The sequence below is a fragment of the Cebus imitator genome, unplaced genomic scaffold (genome assembly GCF_001604975.1).
Source record: "Cebus imitator isolate Cc_AM_T3 unplaced genomic scaffold, Cebus_imitator-1.0 Scaffold261, whole genome shotgun sequence".
NCBI classification, from domain to species: Eukaryota; Metazoa; Chordata; class Mammalia; order Primates; family Cebidae; genus Cebus; species Cebus imitator.
Window position 1 is genome coordinate 3,386,495 of NW_016107576.1, and position 25,018 is coordinate 3,411,512.

At 37.4% G+C, this 25,018-nt stretch overlaps 1 protein-coding gene across 2 annotated transcripts in view; it reads left to right on the top strand.

The window, feature by feature from the left end:
• The window catches only part of HS2ST1 (heparan sulfate 2-O-sulfotransferase 1), a 189,282-nt gene that overhangs the window by 25,116 nt on the left and 139,148 nt on the right, over positions 1–25,018 (top strand). The gene's annotated exons all lie outside the window — the stretch shown is intronic.

Sequence of the window (25,018 nt, forward strand, 5' to 3'; positions counted from 1 at the left end):
TGGTTTCTTTAGGTACCTTTATTTTCTGCATTAGTGTTCATTGGTACCTCCCCTTCTACCTGTCCTACTCTTATTTCAGTAATTTAGATGAGGTAAAATCTGTAAAAAAATCGTACTTGTGCTTATAGGTCTTAACTATATAGTAAAATTTTAAAAATGCTTTGTATTTTTGTAATTGACCTTTATTATGTGTGTATTCAGACAGTAGTCATAGTCCGATATTTAACTAGAGCATGTGTTTAGCGTGCATACCTAGCACTGATCTGTTACTGTAACATTGATATTCTGAAATCCTCTGGAAGGAAACAGTAAGGTTATATGTTGATTTCTTCTTATTTAAGGAAAGATTTATTGGTTGAATGTGATTTTCTGTTTTGTGTTTGGAGATGGACTGTATTTACAGACATCTTTTTTTCCCGCGGAAGTTCTGTTCTAAATTATTGAGAAATTGGATGAACTTATTTTCTTGCTGAGGTGAACAGCTTGAAGTTTTGAAAGTAAAGTGTACATAGTCTTTTCTATATGGGAATGGGGGAATTTTCTAGACTTAATTAAAGCACTGTTGCTTAAATTTTTAATGAGGATCTTCTTTCCCAATACTTAAAATGCCAATATTTTCAATTAAGTTGCTGTGAATAATTTCTGCTGCCCATTTTTTTTCAGCTTTTTCATTCTTTTCCCAGTTGAGTTTTGAATTCTTGTTCTCTTTTGAGAGCCCCCCCCCTTTTTTTTTTCCAGAAGGCAAGGACTCTCTACATAGCTTTTGTGATAACCCAGTTATAGAAAATAGTAGAATAGATGTTCAGATGTTATAACTTCTCTTTTTTGGCTGGGATGGGGTGGATGAGTAAAAAGAAAAATGAATAAGTAAGTGAATATAGGCAGGTATTCAGAGATTCCCTCTGTTGTGTCATTCACCTTGGCACAGTTAAGTAACTACTTATGATTAAGTTTTTCACACAGTCTCAGAAAACAAGGAGTTTCAAATAATAATGTGGGTAACTGATTAGCATCCAACTAGCAGTGGTGCTGGATGGATTAATTGATTCTTAGAGAGTCTAGGAAATGTCAGAACAGTATAAATTCAAACGGCTATTACAACAAAGTAAAAGTTTGAAAAATAAATAATTCAACTGGCAGAAGAAACTTTAGGGGATAGACTAGATTTGGTTTTCTCTGTGGTCTTTCATTCTGAATACTAATTACTACTTGAACATATGTAAGGCTCAAGTGTTGTTTTTTTAAAAATACAGTTGTGAAGTGGTTATGCAAATGAATTCAATTTAAATTTCTTGCCATGTAAATGTGTAGAAGGACTTACTGAGGTTTACTTTCAGTCTTCTGTTTTTCTCATTCATAGTGATGAACCATTTTCATTATTATTGTTTGGACTTTTATTTTATTTAAGGACAGGAGTTAAATGTAAGTCCTGAGAAAAAAACAATTGTTTCATATCACACTTATTTCAGAGTAAAGCTTAGTTGAGGCTATGTACAATAATCAGTTGTAAAAAGGTATTTCCATTCCTCCATCGTCCTTTTGGCTTATTTCGGTTGTCTTATTCAGTTTGCTGTGAATTTGTTTTTGTGGTGGGAAAATTAATTTGAGCTAAAATGTGTCAAAATTACTTAGCAAAAAATTACTGTATGTTGTCCCACAAAAAAAGCAGATACTACTTTCTTTCAACTTCATATCATGGATATACTTATATTTTCACCTTGTGGAGTACTGAATCAAGTTTATACTCTTAGGATCTTAGAGTAGTGGTTTTCAGTCTTGGCTAAATGTTGGAATCATATTGGAAGATTTAAAAAATGCTGGTGCATGGGTCCCACCCACAAAAGATTGATTGATTGCTTTGAGATATGGCCTGTGCCTTAGTTCCTATATGCACTAAGGCTAAGAGCCTCTATATTCTAGAGACTCATACACAATAACACTTTTTAAAATTAGCTGCTAAAAATTCTTGTCATATAGTCATAAGACTAATATATCATGAATGTTTAAAATTATATTCTTGAGTTTACCATGGCCATCTTAAAATGAGTGGTGTTAATAATACTACACATATTTTGAGAGGTGTTTACTACATTTGGCCAAAAGACCAAAAAGCTCAGCAGTTAACTGCCTAAAGTAACAAAGCTGGTAGAGAAATAATGTTTTCTTGGTTAGCTTAATAATATATATTTCAAGGGGATAGATATGACTCCAGTTAAACTATTTACTATTAGCAATATTTTTTTGTAAGCTGTTTTTGTAAATCTACAGTGTGCCTTCTAGCTTTTTTTCTCTCATTCTCAAAACTGAAATAGGCTGGGTACAGTGGCTCATGCCTATAATGCCAGCATTTTGGGAGGCCAACGTGGGAGGACTGTGTGATGTCAGGAGTTCAAAAGTTCAAGACTAGCCTAGGCAACAAAGTGAGATTTCTCTGTTTCTACAAAAAATAAAAAAATTAGCCGGGCATGCTGGCATGTGCCTGTAAACCCAGCTACTCAGGAGGCTGAGGTGAGAGGATCATTTAATTCCAGGAGGTAGAGTCTACAGTGAGCTGTGGTCTTGCCACTGCACTCTAGCCTGAATAGAGCAAGACCCTGTCAAAAAAGAAAAACAAAAACCTGAAACAGATGTTTGAAGTTGCATGTACAAATGTTATTAAAATAGATTCATTTCAGTATTTAGTTCAATAGAATAGTTACTATTTACTAAAGCTGCATGTTTAAGAGTTTCTTTAGGTAATTTCACATATATTATTGTTGTATTCATTATGCTATGATAGGAAGTCCAGTTAGGTTTAAACTGATACTTAATGTTTTACTCAGAATAATTTATGTCACTTGGAGAGAGGCTGATGGCTAAAATTAATTAAACCAAAATTCTCATATGATTTTGGAAATGATGACTATTGAAAACACACTGGGGAGTGAGCACAGTGGCTTGTACTTGTAATCCTAGCTAGCACTTTGAGAGGCCAAGGCAGTAGGATTGCTCAGGCCAGGAGTTTAAGACCAGCCTGGGCAACATAGCAAGACCCCATCTCTACAAAATATACAAAAATTTACAAAGTGTGGTGGCATGTGTTTGTGGTCCCAGCTACTTGGGGGGCTGAGGTGGGAGGATCAGTTGAGCCCAGGAAGCGTAGTGAGCCGAGATGGTGTCACTGCACTCCAGCATGGGTGACAGAAAAAGACCCTGTCTCAAAAAAAGAAAACACATTGAGAAGTAGAAAAGCTGCTCATGAGCCATCTAAATGACGTGTGGCCCAAACATCTGTAATATGCTGTAGAACTTGGGAAAAAATGATATTAAGGATAATTTTAGAAGCGTCTTCATGAATAATTGCTGATCCAGGCCAATTCTTGGCAAAATTATGTCATTGGTTTGTATTTGGTCCTTGCCTGTTTTCTGGAGACCCTTCTACTCTGTCCCTAGTGCTATGACACTTCCCTTTCATTCTTCTCTAAAGTGTCTGGATTTATCTTCCTGTAAATTGTATAACATTCCTCTACTTTTTCTTCTCCTTTGACCAAAATCTTTTCTTAGCCTTGGATCTTTTATTCTTGGGGAGGGGCTGGCAGGTTGAGACACAAAGCATTTATACCATTTTCTTCCTGATTATTTAACCATAAGCCTCTGTACCTACCAGTTGGCTTTATTAAACATAAGTATATTTCTACATTTAGAAAAAAAATTACAGCTATATCAAAGCCCCTGGTATTTGCCACTGAACCTATTTTTCTCCCTTCTGCTCACAGGTAACTGCCAGGCTGAATTTATCCTTCTCAGAAATGTTTTCAGAAACCAAGTCAGCTTTTAAATAATAATTCAAAATGAGTGAAATTTGGGAGGGAAATGTTTATGAGCAGAAGCTTAATACTGTACTTAGAGGTTATAAATAGTTGATAAAACCAGTTCTGCATCTGGATTGTTTTCATCCTTATGTGTTTGACTATTGAGTACTAATTGTTCAAAGACTTTCCTGTTAAAAAAATTGAAAATGCTTGCAAACCTAGGCTATAAGGAGACACAAAGGATTAATTCTACTTTGTTAAAGTCTACTAATGTGTGTTGAAATGTGATTATGGCTTGTAGACAAGGAACCATTGGATGAACAGAATTCAGTGTTTATAGAACTAGATTGTTGGCAGGCATACTTAACTACTGCCAGCATCACTCAAACCAGCCAACTCTTTAATCTTTAGTAAATACTTTGTCAAATAAGAGAGCAGTCTCTTTAAATTTTAGGTAATGAATAGAATTCATTTAGATGTTCATTTACAATGCAGTTAAAATAGGCTATCTTAGATAATCTTTGTTCTATTTGGTTTAGATTAAAAGTGCTAAAGGAATGCTGAAGAGGATGGAACAAGAGCATAAACGTTTTTGAGAGGGTAGAACAGAGAACATAAATAGTTTTGGAGTTCTAAATCTAAAATTATTCCAGAAATAATGAAAATATCTTGTATTATTTCTGACAAAATCAACTCTTTTGGGGGTACTTTTTCTAGAGCATTGATTAGCTGTTTTCTGCAAATGAGAAAGGATCCAGGTATTGGGGCAGAGACAGAGATTTCCTATTTTAAGTTGAGGCAATGAATAACTCCTTGCCCCTACTCTAGTCTCTCTAAGAAGAAATAAGCTTTTCTTCATTGATAAGGTAAAATTAGTTTTATTCCCAGTTTATTTAAAACACTACCACCACCACCACCACCTCAACTCTTCCCCCAAATTGGCTTTGTGTCTGAACTCTAGTCAATTATTCCTTTATATTTTCGTATCTGTTAAGCTTGAAAACCAGATGTCATCCTTGATTTTTTTCCCCTTTATATACAGTCACTTACCAGACTTTCTGGATCTGTCATCTTAGGGCTTGCTTTAAGCCTTATGTTTCATAACAAACATGATATATTAGTGGTTTCTTTCAGCTTTAAAATATTATATCCTTTAAGATCTAAAATTAAATGTTGAAATGTAAAATTTAAAGGCTTGTCAAAAGAATGTTAATAACTTTTTTAAAAAGTACTGATTTTAGATTAGATTCTCCTAAATATAAAATCATCCTAAAAATTAAGAGTAAGACATTTAGAACTTTATACTAAGTGTAAAGTCTTAGTATAACAAATACATCATTGGGTATTTATTAATATTGTTTAAATGTCTGATACTGAGCTTAATGGAGAAAATAACATTGGATTCTAATTGAAGTGACAAGAAATTTATTGTAATATCCTAACCAGTATCTAGGCAACTAGGACCCTTCAGCTACTGGCATTGAGCAAACTTAATCCCAAAATAAATAGAAATTTTGAATTAAAATTCTTTTTAGGCGGGGTGCAGTGCCTCACACAGTTGTTTTTTTTTTTTAAGATGGAGTTTTGCTCTTGTTGCCCAGGCTGGAGTGAAATGGCTCACTGCAATATCACCTCCTGGGTTCAAGCGATTCTCCTGCCTCAGCCTCCCAAGTAGCTGGGATTACAGGTATGCACCACCATGCTTAGCTAATTTTGTATTTTTAGTAGAGACGGGGTTTCTCCATGTTGGCCAGGCCGGTCTTAAACTCCCAACCTCAGGTGATCCGCTCACCTCAGCCTTCCATAGTGCTGGGATTACAGGTAAGAGTCACTACACCCAGCTGCCTCACACTTTTAATCCCAGCACTTTGGAGGCTGAGGCTAGGGCTGAGGCTGATGGATCACTTGAATCTAGAAGTTTGAGACCGGCCTGGGGAACGTGGCAAAACCTTGTCTCTACAAAAAGTGCAAAAATTAGCCAGGTGTGGTGGCAGCTACCTATATTTCCAGCTACTCGCAAAGCTGAAGTGGGAAGATCTGAGCCCTGGGAGGTTGAAAGTACAGTGAACAGTGATTATACTACTGTACTCCAGCCTGGGCAGAACTAGACCCTATCTCAAACAAAACAAAAAAAATTCTGGCTGTGACTAGCACTAGCCAGTGCTAGTCCCAGCACTTGGGGAGGCCAAGACAGGCGGATCACCTGAGGTCAGGAGTTTGAGACCAGCCTGGCCCACATGGTGAAACCCTGCCTCTACTAAAAATACAAAAATTAGCTGGGCATGGTGGCAGGTGCCTGTTATCTCAGTTACTTGGGAGGCTGACGCAGGAGAATTGCTTGAACCCTGGAGGTGGAAGTTGCAGCAAGCCAAGACTATGCCATTGCACTCCAGCCTGGGTAACAAGAGTGAAACTCTGTCTCAAAAAAAAAAAAAAGAATTCTTTTAAAAGTCAACTTGAAACATTAGTGTTTGTTACTTAGTTCCTTTGTGGTGGGTGGGGGGTGATAAACTGTAAGAGATAATAATATATAGGTTGGTCTTATGCAAATACCATAAAATTAAGAAAAAAATTATTTGATAGTGGCAGATGTACAGAAGAATTGATAGGAACCATAAACAAAGTTTTGAAGACAGGAACTTTTGAGGATATAACTTCTGATGTAGAGTGGGTGATAAATTTGAGTAGATAACTTAGAAAATGTTAAACGCCAGAATAACATAAATTTTTTTTAGCCTAGTGATTTTTAAAAATTGACATGTTTTTCTTTTCATTTTGAGACAGAGTCTCACTCTGTTGCCCAGGCTGGAGTTCAGAGGCACGATCTCGACTTATTGCAACCTCCCTTTCCTGGGTTCCAGCAATTCTTATGCCTCAGCCTCCTGAGTAGCTGGAATAACAGGTGTGCACACCATGCCCGGCTCATTTTTGTATTTTTAGTAGAGACAGGATTTCACCATATTGGCCAGGCTGGTCTTGAATTCCTGACCTCAAGTGATTCACCACCTTGACCTCTCAGTGCTGGGATTACAGAGAATAATATCTGTATTATTCTCTGTGAGCCACTGTGCCCTGCCAAAATTGACTCGTTTTTCTAAATGATGTCTTGCTGTTTTTTTTTGTTTTTCAGACGGTGTCTTGATCTGTTACCCAGGCTGGAGTTCAGTGGTGCAATCTTGGCTCACTGCAACCCCCACCTCCCACGTTCAAGCTGGGACTACGGGCGCACGCCACCACACCTGGCTAATTTTTTGTATTTTAGTAGAGATGGGGTTTCACTGTGTTGCCCAGGCTGGTCGTGAATTACTGAGCTCAGACAATCCGCTGGCCTTGGTCTCCTAAAGTGCTAGGATTACAGGTGTGAGCCACCACGTCCTGCCAGAAATTTTTTTCTCAATGGTAAAAAGGATATTTGCTTGAGGAAAACGCTGTGGTAAGCCTTTTTTTCTACGATAACTATCCCCGTTCCTAAATCTGCATAGAACCATGAAAATAATATTTTTAACTTTCTAGGCCTTTTGCTTATGTTCTTAACTCAATTAACTCAAATTGTCATGAAGCAACTCCTGTGTATACTAGATACTCCGCTGTTTTTACCCCACTTTCATTGTATGTTTAGCTTCAAACGTTAAGAGTCATTCCTTTGGCCTATTTCTAATTTCCGTCCTGCTATATTCTACCTTGTATGAAGCCAGTGTGTACTATCTCTTAAATCCCTCTAAATTTTCTTGGGGGTTAGTATGTTTCCCTTTGATCACACCAGCAGGCACCAGGGGTCAGACTGACTCTGAAAAAAGCAGGTATTTGAAGTTCTCTTGAAGGAACATGGGATTTTATTAAGGATTTTAAGAATGGATAGGAATTTGATGAGGAAAATTCAGGCAGAGAGGATGGCATGATCTAAGGTGTGAAAACAGAATGCTCAATGTAACAAATGGGATATGGCAGAAATACAGAATATTGTTGGAATATAGTAGGGGATATCATTGGGAAGATGGAGAAAATATGGTTTAAAGTAGTTTCAGGTCATTTAGTAATGTCTATCATTTATTGAATGCTTACTGCATATCCAACTCTGTTAGCCTCTATATCAAAAAATCTAATTATGACAAACAGTTTTGTGTGGCAGATATTATTCTCTGAAGAAATTGGGATTTAGGGAGACTAAATAGGTTATAAGATTCACAGAGCAGAGCTAATAGATGAGATTTGATTCCACAGCCCTTTTGAAATATGCTGCCATCATAAGCCTTTTTATCTGATTAATTGCTTTGCAGTGACCTCTAGGTTCTATACAAGAAGAAATTTGCAACAATCTTGAACTCGTACTTACAGACCAGGTGATTACTTTAACAGTGAAGAACCATGATTATGAATGTGACAGGCATCAGAAGAACTTCAAATATAAATCTGCTACTAATATAAATATGAAGTGATGGCCTGAAAAAGACTGCAGATTTACTTTGGATAACAAAATAATTTCTTGGCCAGGTGTGATGGCCCATGCCTATAATCTCAGCACTTTGGAAGGCCCAGGCAGGTGGATGGATTGAGCCCAGGAGCTTGTGACCACCCTGGGCAGCATGGCTAAACCTCGTCTCTACAAAAAAATTAAAAATAAAAATAAAACAACTGCTTGATATCTGAGGCTCTTTAACACAGAATTAAGTCTCTGGAACAAATACTGAAAGCTTTGTGTTTGAAGAGGTCTTTGTCACTCTAAGTCTTAAGTATTTGACAGTTTAGGTCTGGGCCAAAGAAACATTGGCTTTTACTAATAATATGGTTGCCTATTTTAGTACCTTAAATTTAGAAGTTGGTTTTTATGTGTTAAAAAATTTTTTAATCCAAAGGTAGCATTGTTTATGTCTTAGATGAATGCCAGACTGATATCTTTTTGTTATTATTGTTTAGTTCGATAGGCTCATAATGTTTTCCATTGAACTGCAACAATTTTAGTAACTGGTAGCATGTGACTTAAGAATTTTAGAGCTGAAAGGATCTTAGTGATTGTCCAGTGAAGTCTTCTTGCTGTACAGATAAGGCAAATGAAGTACTTTTGAATTAGATGAATGTGGTTCCAGTTACTTATTCAATTAATGCTGTTAGTACTAGGATTAGAACTCTTTTTATCAAACTGTACTACTTCCAGTGTTTATGAGAGTATATGTAGATCACCGCCATAACAGTACATGATTCTGTTACTGATTATGAGACTGGCTTGCCTACGTAATGGTCTTAGCTGTGTGAGATATAGGTGGTCATGTAACAGAATCTCTTGGAATTCTTTTTATAAAATACACATACTGACCCCTCTTTGAAATCCACTTGGCTGAAGAGACTGTTATATTAAGAACATCTTTAATAAGTAAGCACAGGTTCCTCTGGCAAGAAAAATATGCAAAATATTCTTGTGTCTAGAAAATACATAGTTTAATAACCTAATCAGTGCACATAATATTGCAGATACCATAAAGCTATCCTTTCCCCTGTTCACTAACAAAAGACATTTGATTCAGTTACCATGTATGTTCTGAAAAACTATTAGTAAAAGACTTAAACTTGTGAGGCCTCTTATTTTTTCATATTATTATTTTTGTGGATGTACAAATTCTCCTTGTCAAGAATTGTGAAGGGTCTGAGATTTTATTGCAAGCTAATAAATTAGCTTACCACAGTTTCATGGATAACTGAAGGTAAGAAGACATGAGTATCAGCATTTTTTTGCACCAGTTTCCTCAGCTCCAGCTACCATAGAGTGACAAGAAGTGGGCTGGATGATACCTGCACATGCATGGGATGCATTATTGGACAGGAACCTTAAGTTGAGGGAGCCCACATTTTTGCTTCAGAGGGAGACATACTCTCTTTATCTTCCAAAGTTTTTGTTAAACGACGACCACCCTTGAAAAGATAGTGTGGAGCAAAGAGCGTGTTCCCAGCTTGCAGGACATGCAGAAAGGTGAGAGACCAATTGATAATTGTCTCCAAAAATAGGCATCATATTATATTAGACCAATGAGGCCATTATTTATTCTCAGTGTCAATGAAGTACGTTCAGAAAGCCTTAGTATGTCAGAAATGAGACCTCTGTGCACTTTGTTTTTAATTCTGGAAAAACATCTGTTGTTTGCATATTAAGTAATATACAATATGGCCTTGTTTAGTATAGTAACATGAAAGTTAACTTGCTTTAGTTTTGAGGAAGGGTGCTCTGGTTAATTGAATTTCTTTTTAAATATTTAAATTCCTTTATGCCAAATGGACATACTCTGTTCATTTTTCCTATGCTTTTTTTTTTTTTTAAGTCAAAACATGTATCTTCCATGTTTTAATTTTAGCAAATACTTAACAGTGTGCCTGTCATGGGCCAGATACTGTATGTTAGCCAGGTGTATAGATAAGAAAGATTGTGCATTCATTTATTCAGAGTTATTATATGCTAGGTGTGTTTGTATTTATTTAATCCTCTCACCAAACCTGTGCCATTTGAGGGAAGGAGGCACAAGGTAAGCTAAATGTTAGAAGGATGTTCCTGGGAGAACAAATAGCAGGTGCAAAGGGTTTGGAGAAGATGGGATAGGCAGAAAAGCACATCCCAAGAAGAAGAGGAATATATATATGAACATTCAGAAGAGAGAAGGAATGTAGGTTGTGAGTACTTCATGATACTGATATTAACCTATTTTTAAAACTGAACTTCCAAATTTAAACTATTTAGGTTCTTGCAAAGTATACCCTGTCAGGGAGTGAAGTTCAGATTTCATGGATCTCTGGTTGTGCTTACCATATATGAAGCCTTCCATGAAGCCTTCTCAAATCTCTAGAAACAAAAAAACAAAAATGACTTCTCAAATCTTTTTGGGGGGTGCAGGGGGAGAAACATCTCACTATATATGTTTTAGGGTTAGAATGCTACACTATAAGAAGTATCTTTTTTTAAGGAGACCGCATATGATTTTGCTGGGGCTTTTTTCATTAGCTACATTTATTCGTGTAGAGACCAGGTCTTGCTATGTTGCTCAAGCAGGAGTGCAGTAGTTATTCGTCGGCATGATCGTAGTGTACTGCAGCCTGGAATTTCTGGGCTCAAGCAAACCTTCCACTTCAGCCCCTGAGTCTAGCTGGGACTACACACCTGTATACCACTGTGCCTACCAAGTTTGCTGTTTAAAGCATATAGCGTTCATTCTTCTATAGTTGTCAGTAATGACATTTTCAAAGTAGATTTACTTAATCAGACCTCTATATTTGCTTAATGACTAGAATTGTGATTTGGTTTTTCACCTGAAAAACTTATCAATTCCTCTAATCACAATATGGTCTATATTCTTAAACTGTCCAGTGACATTAGAAATTAATGTGCCATTTATTTTTAATTAGAATAGTAAAGGTGTTGCTACATTCAAAATTAGTCTAACAATTAGAAGTTTCCATTAGAACACATGGACACAGGGAGGGGAGAGCTACACACTGGGGTCTGTTGGGGGGAAATAGGGGAGGGACAGCAGGGGGTGGGGAGTTGGGGAGAGATAGCATGGGGAGAAATGCCAGATATAGGTGATGGGGAGGAAGGCAGCAAATCACACTGACATGTGTGTACCTGTGCAACAATCTTGCATGTTCTTCACATATACCCCAAAACCTAAAATGCAATACAAATAAATTAATTAATTAAAAAATAAAAAAAAGTTTCCATTAGCTATTGACTCCCGCTAACTTATGATTTTACTCTGTTATTAAAATTTTTGGGACATAAAAATGTAGATTGCATTAACATTTTAGGTGCCCTTGTTTTTCTAAGTATACCTTGTTCAAGAGAGCTCTGCTATAATTCATTACATGAGTAATTTCATTATGAAAAATTTTTCAAAAAGGTTTGTTTAGAGCATCATAGCAAGACTTAAATGAGAGTCTACATAAAGTACCTGTTATAGGCCTACAGAAAGTTCTCAAAGTGATAGTTGCTACTTCATTTACCATATTATTATTTTAAAAAGCTGATTAAGTTTCTGTTACATGTATTTGCATTTAGGTAGGAAATTTTCCTTTAAAAATGATTAAAATTTTTATTTTATTTTATTTATTTTTCTTGAGATGGAGTCTTGCTCTGTTGCCCGGGTTGGAGTGCAGTGTCATGATCTCAGCTCACTATAACCCCTGCTTCCGGGTTCGGCGATTCTCTCGCCTCAGCTTCCCAAACAGATGGGTTACAGGTGATGCCGCCATGCCTGGCAAATTTTTGTATTTTTAATAGAGACAGGGTTTTGCCATGTTGGCCAGGCTGGTCTCAAACTCCTGACCTCAAGTGATCTGCCTGCCTCGGCCTCCCAAGGTGTTGGGATTACAGGCGTTAGTCACCACACTCAGCTGAGCATCTTCACTTTAAATTTTTTATCAATTTTTGCATGGATGTCTCTACAGAAACACAATAAAATTAGCTGGGCCTGGTGGTGTGCACCTGTAGTCCCAGCTACTCGTGAGGCTGAGGCAGGAGAATTCCTTGAGTCCGGGCCTTGAGTCCGGGAGGCAGAGGTTGCCGTGCGCCGACATCGAGCCACTGCACTCCATCCTGGGCGACAGAGCGAAACTTTGTGTCAGAAAACAAAAGAAAAAAACGATTATCTAAGCCTGCAGGGTCCAATTCAGTAGCTACTTTCCATATATGGTTGTTTAAACATAAAGTAAATTAAACATACTGTTCTTTGGTTCTACTAACCACATTTCAAGTAGCCACATGTGGCCAGTGGTCCCTGTTGATGATGCAGAACATTTTCGTCTTTGCAGAAACTTTTGTTGGACACTGTTGTTCTAAGCTAATGTTTTCCAGTTTTACCCCCAACTTTTAGACTCCTTTTATCATAACATTTAAAATAGAGTACCGTGTAAAAAGGCAGTGAGATGCAGTTGTGCTTTTCAGGAGATACAGAATCTACTTCATTTAACCTCCCCATGGCCTTCAGAACACAGGGCTTTTAGGACCCTACTTGAAATCGGTCATTTGTTATTTGTTTTAAACAACTTCTAATAAATGTATTCCTTCTAATAAGTGTAGAAGGAATTATAAAATATACACAAATAGATAAAACACTGTAGAAACATTTGATTAAGACAAGGTGCTGAAACCATTTGGTGAAAGATTTTTGGGATAGGATTTGGAGAAATCTGGCCAGTTTAACTTAATGATCAAACTTAACATTATTGGACAAACTGACGTTATATTCCTTGATGTGGTGCACTGAGAAGAGTACAGCTTCACCTGTGTGGTACTTAATGCCATCTTATTATTATTATTTTTTTGCCAAAACTTACTGAAGAAATAATAAGACAATTCTAAATAGGAAATCTTCATGTTTTGGACCATTCAAAAATGTTAGTAGTTGGTATCATGAAAGACTAGATAGATAGATGATAGATGATTGATTGATAGAAAAGTTAAAGGTGAGACATGGAAATTAACTGTATTATGTGATGTATCCTGCATTGGGTCTTGAACTAGGGGACAAAACACATCTAAAGGACATTATTAGTATGATTGGAAAAATTTTAGAGCGGATATGGATGATGTAATATGACTATTAAATTTTCTGAGTGATAATTTATTGTGATTATATAGGGAAGTGCTCTTGTTAATGGGGGCACATGTTGACATATTTAGGAGTAAAATGTCATGCTGCAAGTAACATTCAAATTGTTAAAAAAAAATTGTGTCTGTGCAAGTATGTGTAAACAGAGAAAGCAAATGTAGCAAAATGTTAACAATTGGTCAGTCCAGGTTTCTTCAGTCTTTTTCTAATATTTAAGATTTTTTCACCACTGCCTCTCCCTCACCCAAGAACTAATCATGTATCTTTGGGGGCAATATTTGCCCCCATCAAGACTGAATAATTTAGGTGAAGAATGAATGACGTACTTCATTGTGTTTTTTTGCAGCCTTTTAGTAGGTTTGAAGTTTTCAACGTAAAGTCAGTAAAAGAAATTACCTCTTTACAGTATTCTGTTTGCTTAGCAGACAGTTCCAGGAAAAGCCCTCCCTCTTTCCTGCTATATGATTGTAATAGAATGATCTGTCAAGTTTCTACAGTCCTTTCCAGAGAATTTGGTGTAGAGCTGAACCTCTGATAGAGTGGTCAGTTGGATTAACCAAGTAGTAGGACAACAGGCATTTAGCAAGGAAGCAACATAATAAATTCAGCCAGAATTTATTAGACATAAGTGCTTCATATTTATTCTTTCCTTTTATGGCACACTGGGAATGCATTTGAAAAACATTTACGTATACGTTCTCTAGCAACACTCTCCCTCATCCCCCCCATACATACTCTCAGTGTTTTAAAGCTAGACAACTACAGGTAGACTCAATTGGAGACTGCCTGTTTCTGCCTTCTTAACATTCTGGTGACCGCCTGGATTCAGATATTTGTTACAAATACAGGCCTCTTTCAGAGATATTTTGTGTTCAATTCCAGAGCACCAAAATAAAGCAAATAGTGCAGTAAAACAAGTCACATGAATATTTTGACTTCTTAGTGCATATAAAAGTTATGTTTGCACTATGCTATAGTCTATTAAGTGTGCAGTAGCATTATGTTATAAAAAAAATGCACATACCTAAGTTAAAATGTACCTTATTGCTAAAAAAAAAAATGCTAACAATCATCTGAGCTTTTAGTGAGTTGTAAATTTTTTGCCGATAATAGGATGCTGTGTTGAATTTAATGGCTGCTGACTAAATCAGAGTGGTGGGTCGAGGTGGGAGTGACTGGCAATTTCCTAAAATAAAACAACAATGAGGTTTAAATTTCTCTGTAGCACACAATGCTGTTTGATAACATTTTACCCACAGTAGAACTTCTTTCAAAATTGGAGTCAATCTCAAACCCTGATGCTGCTTTATCAACTAAGTATGTGGGATATTCCATGTCCTTTGTTGTCATTTCAACAATGTTGACAGCATCTTCACTGGGAAATTTCATCTCAAGAAACCACTTTCTTTGCTCATCCCTAAGAAGCAGCTCCTCGTTTGTTCAAGTTTTGTAATGAAACTGCAGGAATTCAGTGATATTTTCAGTCTCTGCTTCTAACTCTAATTCTGTTGCTAATTCTACCTCGTGTATATTGACTTCCTCCACAGAAGTCTTGAACCTCACAAAGTCATTTATGGTAGTTAGAATTAACTTCTTCCCAACTTGTTAATTGATATTTTGAAATCCTTCAATGAATCATTAATGTTCTGAATGGCATCTAGAATGGTGAATCCTTTCCAGAAGGTTTTCAATTTGCTTTGCCCAGATCCATCAGAGGAATCACTGTCTGTGGTAGCTATAGTATTACAAAATGTTTTTCTTAAATAATAAAAACTTTTTTGAGACAGACTGGATGAGAGTGAGACTAAATAATAGGGAAATATATAATTTCCCTATTATATATATATTCCCTATATATAATTATATATTTCCCTATTATTTAGGGAAATTATATAATTATATATAGGGAAATATATAATTTCCCTAAATAATCACAAGTGACTAGGTGCATTGTCAATGAGCAGTAACATTTTGAAAGGAATCTTTTTTTCCTGAGGAATAGGTCTCAACAGTGGACTTAAAATATTCAGTAAACCGGGTTGTAAACAGATGTGCTGTGAGCTAGTTTTTGTGTTCCATTTATACATCACAGGCAGAGTTGATTTAGTATAATTCTTTTTTTTTTGAGATGAGTCTCACTCTCACCCAGTCTGTAGTGCAGTGGCACAGTTTTGGCTCACTGCAACCTCTGCCTCCCAGGTTCAAGTGTTTCCTCCCACCTCAGCCTCCCAAGCAGCTGGGATTACAGGCGCGTGCCACCATACCCAGCTAATTTTTGTATTTTTAGTAGTCAGGGTTTCACCATGTTGGCCAGGCTGATCTCAAAATCCTGACCTCAGGTGATCCGCCCGCCTCAGCCTCACCCTCCAAAGTGCTGGGATTACAGGCTGAGCCACCACGCCTGGCCTGAAATAATTATTTTAACAGATGACATATTTATATTTTTATTTTAGTTTTTGAGATGGAGTCTCGCTCTGTTCCCCTGGCTGGAGTGCAGTGGCGCAGTCTTGGCTCACTGAAACCTTTGCCTCTCAGGTTCAAGCAGTTTTCCTGCCTCAGCCTCCCAAGTAGCTGGGATTACAGGTGTGTGCCACCATACCAGCTGATTTTTGTACTTTTAGTACAGACGGGGTTTCACCATGTTAGCCAGGCTTTTCTCAAACTCCTGACCTCAAGTGATCCACCTGCCTCCGCCTCCCAAAATGCTGGGATTACAAGGGTGAGCCACCACGCCTGGCCAATTTAGCATAATTCTTAAGGGCCCTAGGAATTTTTGTATGGTGAATGAGCATTGGCTTCAACTTAAAGTCACCAGCTGTCTTTACTTCCTGATAAGAGTCAGGTTGTTATTTGAAGCCCGACATTGACTTCTCTATAGCTATGAAAGTCCTAGATGCCATCTTCTTCCAATATAAGCCTGTTTCATCTACATGGAAAATCTGTTGTTTATTGTAGCCACCTTCATCAAGCATCCTAGCTAGATCTGGTTAACTTCTTACAGCTTCAGCAGCTGCACTTGTTGCTTCACCTTGCACTTTTATATTATGAAGATGGCATCATTCTTTAAACCTATACTAGCTTCATACTTTACTTCTGCAGCTTCCTCACGTCTCTCAGCCTTCATGGAATTGAAGAGTGTTAAGCATTTGCTCTGGAATTAGGCTTTGACTTAAGGGAATGTTGTGTGGCAAGTTTTATCTTCGATCCAGGTCACTTAAACTTTCTCCATTTCAATAATAAGGCTGTTTCATTTTCTTACGGTGTGTACACTGGAGTGGCACTTTTAATTTCCTTCAAGAACTTTTCCTTTGCATTCTCAACTTGACTATTTGGCACAAGAGGCCTAGCTTTCAGCCTGTCTTGGCTTTCAGCATGCCTTTGATTTAAAGGGACTGGGAATGGTGGCTTATGCCTGTAATCCTCAGGACTTTGGGAGACCAAGGCAGGCAGATAACTTGAGGTCAGGAGATTGTGTCCAGCCTGGCCAACATGGTGAAATCCCGTCACTACTAAAAATACAGAAATTAGCTGGGCATGGTGGTGGGTGCCTGTAATCCAGCTACTCAGGTGGCTGAGTCAAGAGAATTGTTTGAACCTGGGAGGCAGAGGTTGCAATGAGTCAAGATTGCACCACTACACTCCAGCCTGGGCAACAGACTGAGACTCGTCTCAAAATATATATATATATATTTTTAAATGGAGTGAATAACGTGGAACTCTTCCTTTTACTTGAGCACTTAGAGGCCATTTTAAGGGTTATTATTAGGCCTAATTTCAATATTGTTGTATCCCAAGGAATAGGGAAGCCCGAGGAGAGTGGGAAAAATGGGGAATGGATGGTCTGCAGAGCAGTCAGAAAACACACAACTTTTATTAAGTTCACTGTTTTATGTGGGCACGGTTTGTGACACTCCAAAACAATTGAAATAGTAGTATTAAACATCACTGAGCGTATAGATGACCATAACAGATATATGTTAATGAAAAAGTTTGAAATATTTTGAGAATTACCAAAATGTAACACAGAGACACAAAGTGGGCATGTACTGTTGGAAAAATGGTGCTGACGAACTTGTTCTGTGCAGGATTTCCACAAACCTTCAATGTGGTGTATTTGTTTATTTATTTTTATTTAAAAGGCAGTACCTGTGAAGTGCAGTGATGTGAAGCACTATAAAATGAAGAACCTAAACCAAATATTACAATATGTACTGTATGCACTGTAATATTTGGTTTAGGTTCTTGAAGTGAGATTTTAAGATAAAAAGACATTGATTTGAGAATAACTTGTCCATGCTCAATGTTAACACATTGTAATAGGCTTACCAAAGTGTTTAATTATACATTATTCAACTAGTTACAAGTATCCTGTATAGGATCAGTAACCAGTGTGAATTTTATTTGAGCTACTAATTCCTTTCCTCTGGGAAATTGTTAATGATTCATTGGTTACAATTGGCTAAGTGAAAACCCCAGTCTATTTTGTTCCACCTTCTTCTCATGTATGTTATGTTACAGGGCATTTTCAGGTTCCCTCTAAATCTCAGTGGGGAAAGATTGGATCAGGATGAAATATATATTCAATGAGAAAAGAATAGAGTTTTATCATTAGGTCAAAATATATATCAGAATAGGAAGGCCAGATGATAGGAACAGTTAGAGTACATATGCTGTCTCAAGAGTGTGAAATCCACTTGAGCCCAGGAATTCAAGACCAGCCTATGCAACATAATGAGATATCATCTCTACGAAAAGTTTTAAAAATTAGTCAGGTGTGGTGGCTCATGCCTGTAGTCCCAGCTACTCAGGAGCCTGAGATGGGAGAATCACTTGAATTGGAAGGTCAAGGCTACAGTGAGCCATGATCATGAGGTGAAATTTTGTATTTATCTAGAGTGAAATGTATAAATCTTAAATGTACAGCTTGATAAATTTGAGCTATGAATTTGGTTCTGCATTTCTTTGTCTAAAGACAAAAATAATTTCTTAGAGGGGATGAAACTTTTGTTAGTGCTTATTTCTGAAAGAAAATTTTAAAATGAGGCCTCAATATAGGGAAATATTGAGTGACGTAGTGCAGGGGTCACCAACCCTTGGGCCACTGACTGGGCCACATGGCAGCAGGTTGAGGCACCGGCCCGTGAGCCTTAGTGCCTGTGAGCAGCATTAGATTCTTATGGGAACGGGAACTCTGTTGTGAACGCGCATGCAAGGAGGGATCTAGGTGGCTTTCCTTAAGAAAATCTAATCCGAGGTGGAACAGTTTTATTCCAAAACCATTCCTACCCACCCGCTGTGGAAAAATTGTCTTCCACAAAACCTGTCTCTGGTGCCAAAAAGTTTGGGGATGGGTTTTATGGTATATCAAGTGAAATCTCAGGTCATGACGCTGAGAAGCAGTTTTTAATGGGAGTGAAGGATGGGGAGCTAAATAAATAATCTCCATCCAAAAATAAAACCTAGAGTATGTAAATAATTGGACACTTTTTGGTTTCTTTTGGTTTCCTTGTAATCGAAATTTTTAAAAAATGGCCGGGCATGGTAGCTTACACCCGTAGTCCCAGTACTTTGGGAGGCCGAGGCGGGCGGATTGACTAAGTCCAGGAGTTCGGGACCAGCCTAGACAACATGGCAAAACCCCCTCTATCAAAAATACAAAAAATTAGCCGCGCCTGAGTGGTGCACACCTGTGGTCCCAGCTACTTGGGAGGCTGCGGTGGGAGGTTCACCGGAGTCCTGGAGGGATGGAGGTTGCAGTGAGCTGTGATCTTGCCACTGTACTTCAATCTGGGTTATCCAGAGAGATTGCATCTCAAAAAAAAAAAGGAGAAATGGTTGCTCTGCATATTCTGTAAATAAAATAGCTAAATAGCTCTCTCCACACATATATATGTGTATATATACAGAAGTGAATATATTCATACATGTGTATAATTTCTTTGAACATATTTGTTAAGAATTAGGTAAGGAAAAGACTTGAGCAAGAGTTATTTTGGGTTATTTACTAGGGGTGGAGCCATTGCTTTAAGGAATAAGTAGCAAGTGATAATATTGACTCCTTTTCCAAAAATTCTGGGTTAAAAAAGGATTTCCTTTTGATTCCAAGATTGTCCCACATTCAGAGGAAAGTAGACTAATAGTGAACCGGCAGGCAAAGCCAGGATTTTTCTGAAGGAACAATTCTATGTCCGATTCAATGCCTGAAAAGGAATCGGTTAAGTCCTCAAAGTTCTTTAAAACAGAGCATGGCCTAGATCATTTTAGCTGGAAAGACGGCTTAAAACAAATGCTCCCATTTGGCCACTATGGCTGTAGAAAAATATCAGTACTGCTCCCATGAAAATCTGATTTTCAGCAATGTGAACCTGCCCAGAAGGAACTGATGGTGAGCACAGGTACTTTATTTCATCTCTAGATTCTTTGTGATGCCTACCCTGAATCACTTTCTGTGATCTGTCTTTTTTTTTTTGGCTCTGCTACTTTGATTTTATGTTATTTAGAAAACCTGTAGCTTAGTTTGGGAGGATTGACTTCTTTATAGGTTGCAACTAGGAATACTGTCCCACTAGGAAAAATATGTTACTCTATGGTGCTTGATACATCTCTGTCATATCTTATCCTGCATTTAGAGAGGTTTGTACTTCCATATGGTTTTCTCTTGAGACTTTGAATAACATTTCGCTACATACATCCTTGCTAGTTGAATTTAAGGAAGTAGTATCATATATTCAGTAATTGCATAATTGACCTTGTTTTCTTACCCCTGAATCTTTAGACAATAAAAATACATTATATTACATTGAAATCATTCACAATTTAGTGGTTTGAAATTCCAGATGGTAATGCTGTGAAAAGTCCCGTCACATTTTGCACCGTATATTAAGAGGAGGGTTATATTAATCACAATTACCAAGTGAGTTGTGGGCTCCAAATTGTCAAGCGAATTTTTAGGCATAAAGCAAGTTTCTTGACATTTATAGTCTTAAGTTTCCTGAATAAATTTTGTCATTTTAAGGAGCAATGGGAAATTATTGAAAAAAGATTTCTGAATTTAAATTCTTTACATGAATTACTTAATTTGACAATTTAATTCTTACATGGGTTAAGTAATGTTAATCATCCCATTTTACAGAGGAAGAAACATGACTCTCATAGGACAAATGGCCCATGGCCATATGTTTAGCAAGTGATAGAAACCAGATTTAAACTCTAGCAGTCTTATGCTCAGCCACTATGCTGTGCTTCTCAAAATGTGTGGAATAAACACAATTGCAAAATGTAATGTCCCAGCTCTCCCCTAAGACTGAATTGATAAGGTCTCTGTTCTTTTATTTTACTTCTCTTTTTACTTCCTAATCCCCAGTTTTTGCTGGTTTTAATAATAACATCTAGAGGAAATAGAACTGCTGTAGTTAAATAATTGGATTGAAAGACCAGATCTTCTATTTTTTTGTAGCTACATGACAAGTTACTTCATTTGAGCTCACTTAAAAAAAAAAAAAAAAACTGTAATAATGTACTAGAAAGGGAGTTAAAAACATAATGTTTTGTTGTGAATAGTACACAGGTAAAAATTTTAAAGTATTGAAATTATTACCTGGAAGGTATTAAAGGGTTTTTTTTTTTTTTTTTGAACTGGAGTTTCACTCTAGTCACCCAGGCTGGAGTGCAGTGGTCCGATCTTGGCTCACTGCAACCTCTGCCTCCCGGGTTCAAGTAATTCTCCTGCCTCAGCCTCCTGAGTAGCTGGGATTACAGGCGCCTGCCACCACGCCCAGCTAGTTTTTGTATTTTTAGTAGAGACGGAGTTTCACAATGCTGGCCAGGCTGGTCTCCAACTCCTGACCTCAGTCATCCACCCTCCTTGGCCTCCCAAAGTGCTGGGATTACAGGTGTGAGCCACTGCACCTGGCTAAAATTTTAAATGTTGGTAGCTACAGTTGCCTCTTTAACAATGAGAGGGTTAGGGCCATCAATCCCCCTGCTGCATAGTTGGAAAACCCCATATAACTATTGGTATTCTAAAAAACCTTAACTGCTGGTAGTCTGCTGTTGACTTGAAGGCTCACTGGTAACATTTAACAGCCAGTTAACACATATTTTGTATGTATGTTATGTGTATTCTATACTGTATTGTTACAGTAAATTAGCTAGAGAAAAGGTTATTAAGAAAATCATAAAAGAAAACATATTTCCTATTATTAAATGGGAGTGAATCATCATAAAGGTCTTCATCCTTGCTGTGTTCACACTGAATAGGCTAAGGAGGAAGAGGAGGAGTTGGTCTTGCTGTCTAAAGGAGTGGCAAAGGTGGAAGAAAATTCTTGTATAAGTAGACCTGTGCAGTTCAAACCCACATTGTTCAAGGGTCAACTCTAGTACTGTTTTGTAATTAACATTATGCATATTATTATCTACATTTCGACTTTAAGAGCTAAATGTTTTATTCTAAAAAATCTTCCTGATTCTACTACACATTTAAGTAAGAAATCATACCAGTTCTCTACAGTCCCTTCCAGAAAGTAGAAACAGAGGGAATACTTCTTAACTCAGCATTACTCTAATACCAAAGAATACCTAATACCAAAGACCACACAAGAAAGGAAAACTATAGACCAAAATATTTTATGAATATAAATATAAAAATCCTCAACCAAATATTAGCAAATCAAATCCAAAAATGTATAAAAAGAATTACATACCATAGCTAAGTGGGATTTATTCCAGGTATGCAAGGCTGGTTCAACATTTGGAAATCAGTTTATATAATCTATCACATCCATAGTCTAAGAAAAATCATGTGAGCATATCAGTAGACAAAGAAAAAGCATTTGATAAAATCCAACATTCATTCACGATGAAAATCTCTCAGGAATCTAGGAATGAGGGAAAACTCCTCAATTTGGTAAAGAAAATCTACTAAAAACTTATAGCTAACGTCATATTTAATAATTTAATAAAGAACATAGATCCTTGTCTGTTATGATTAGTGAAAAGGCAAAGTTGTTCCCCTCACTAGACTTCAACATCCTGGAAGTCCTACCTAATGCAGTAAGACAGGAAAAGAAAATAAAGGATACACATATTGAAAAGGAAGAAATGAAACTTAATTCACAAATGACATGTTGGTATATGTAGAAAATCCCTACAAATAGTAAGTGTTCTGGAACTAATATATGATTATAGCAGCCCAGGCACAGTGGCTCACACCTGATATCTCAGCAATTTGGGAGGCCAAGGTGTGTGGATTGCCTTAGGTAAGGAGTTCGAGACCAGCCTGGCTAACATGGTGAAACCCCGTCTCTACTAAAAATACAAAAATTAACCGGGCTTGGTGGTGCATGCCTGTAGTCCCAGCTACTTGGGAGGCTGAGGCAGGAGAATCACTTGAACCCGGGAGGTGGAGGTTGCAAAGATGAGAGATCACGTCACTGTAATCCATCCTGGGTAACAGAGCAAGATTCCATCTCCAAAAAAATTAAAAAAATAAATTCTTATAGCCATGTTGCAGTACCATTTATATTAGCACTAAAAAACTAAAATCCCTAGGTATAAATCTTGCAACATTTGTACAAGATCTATATGAGGAAAATGACAAAAATAAAGAAAATCAAAGGAGATCTAAATAAACAGATGTTCCATATTCATGCTTAGGTAGACTCAGTATTGTTAAGATGTGAAGTTCTTCCCAACATGATCTATAGATTCAGTGTAATTTCATTCAGAATCCTAGCAGGTTATTTTTTGGCTGTTAACAAAGTTATTCTGAAGTTTATATTGGCTAGAAACCTAGACTAGGCAACACAATATTGTAGAACAAAGTCTAACACTACTGGACTTGAAGACTAATGAAGCCACAGTAATCAAGACATTGTGGTATTGTTGAAAGAATAAGTAGATTATTAAAGCAAAACAGTGCATAGATAGACCTACACAAATATAGTCAACTGATCTTTGACAAGAAACAGAGACAACTCAAGGAAAAAAAGGTAATTTTTTTCACAAGTGGCACTGGAATAACAGAGTATCTCATCCCCCTTTCCCCTCTCCAAAAAAAAAAAAAAAAAATCTAGACACAGACTTTGTATCTTTCACAAAAACTACCTCAAAGTGAATTATAGCCCTTAATGTTAAGAATAAAAACATAAAACTCCTAGAAGATAATATAGGAGAAAATCTTGTGACCTTAGGTTTGGTGATGACCTTAGATGCACCACCAAAAGCATACTCCATGAAAGAAAGATGTTGATAAGTTGGACTTAATTAAAATAAAAAATGTACATTCTGTGAAAGATAATTGTTTAGAGAATACAGAGATAAGCCACTGACTGGGAGAAAATCTTTGGAAAATACATACCTGATAAAGGACTGGCATCTAAAATATACAAAGAACCCTTATAACTCAATAATAAAACACGCAATTAAAAAATGGACAAAAAAATCTGAACCTCCTCAGAAAGGATATACAGGTAGCAAACAGGCATTCAAAAGATGTTTACCACATGTCATTCGAGAACATGCAAATTTAAACCACATTGAAATACCACTGCACACCTATTAGAATGACAAAAATTCCAAACACTGACAATACTACATGCTGGTGAGTATGTGAAGTAATGAGAATTCTCATTCATTGCTGGTGAGAATGCAAAATAATAACCTTCAAATGACACTTGGGCAGTTTCTTTTTTTTTTTTTTTTTTTTTTTTGAGACAGTCTCGCTTTGTTGCCAGGCACCCGGCTGGGGTGCAGTGGTGTGATCTCAGCTCACTGCAACCTCTGCCTCCCAGTTTCAAGCAATTCTCCTGCCTCAGCCTCCCAAGTAGCTGGGACTAAAGGCATGCACCACCATGCCCAGCTAAGTTTTGTATTTTAGTGGAGATGGGGTTTCACTGTGTTGGCCAGGATGGTCTCGATCTCTTCCCGCCTCGGCCTCCCAAAGTGCTGGGATTACAGGCTGAGCCATCACGCCCGGCCTGGCAGTTAATTTAAAAACTTTAAAAACTAAACATATTCTTACCATATAATTCAGCAGTCATGTTCCTTGGTGTTTATCCAAATGAACTGAAAACTTAAGTCCACATAAAAATCTGCCCACACATGTTTGTAGCAACTTTATTTGTAATTGCCAAAACTTGGAAGCAACCAAGGTGTCCTTCAGTAAGTTAATGGATAAACAAACTGTGGTACCTCCATACAATGCAATATTATTTAGTCATAAAAAGAAATGAGCTATCAAATCATGAAAAGACATGCACAAAGTCTATTAATAATAATAAAAAAACTCCTTGGAGTTTGAGGTTATAGTTAGCTGTGACCGTGCCACTGCACTGCAGCCTGGGTGAACAGAGTGAGACATTATTGAAAAAAAAAAACCCTGGCTGGTCACGGTGGCCCACGCCTGTAATCCCAGCACTTTGGGAGACTGAGGCAGGCAGATCACCTGAGGTAGGGAGTTTGATACCAGCCTGACCAACATGGAGAAACCTTATCTCTACTAAAAATACAAAATTAGCCAGGTGTGGTGGTATATGCCTGTAATCCCAGCTACTCGGGAGGCTGAGGCAGAAGAACTGCTTGAACCTGGGGGATGGAGGTTGCAGTCAGCCGAAATCGCGCCATTGCACTCCAGCCTGGGCA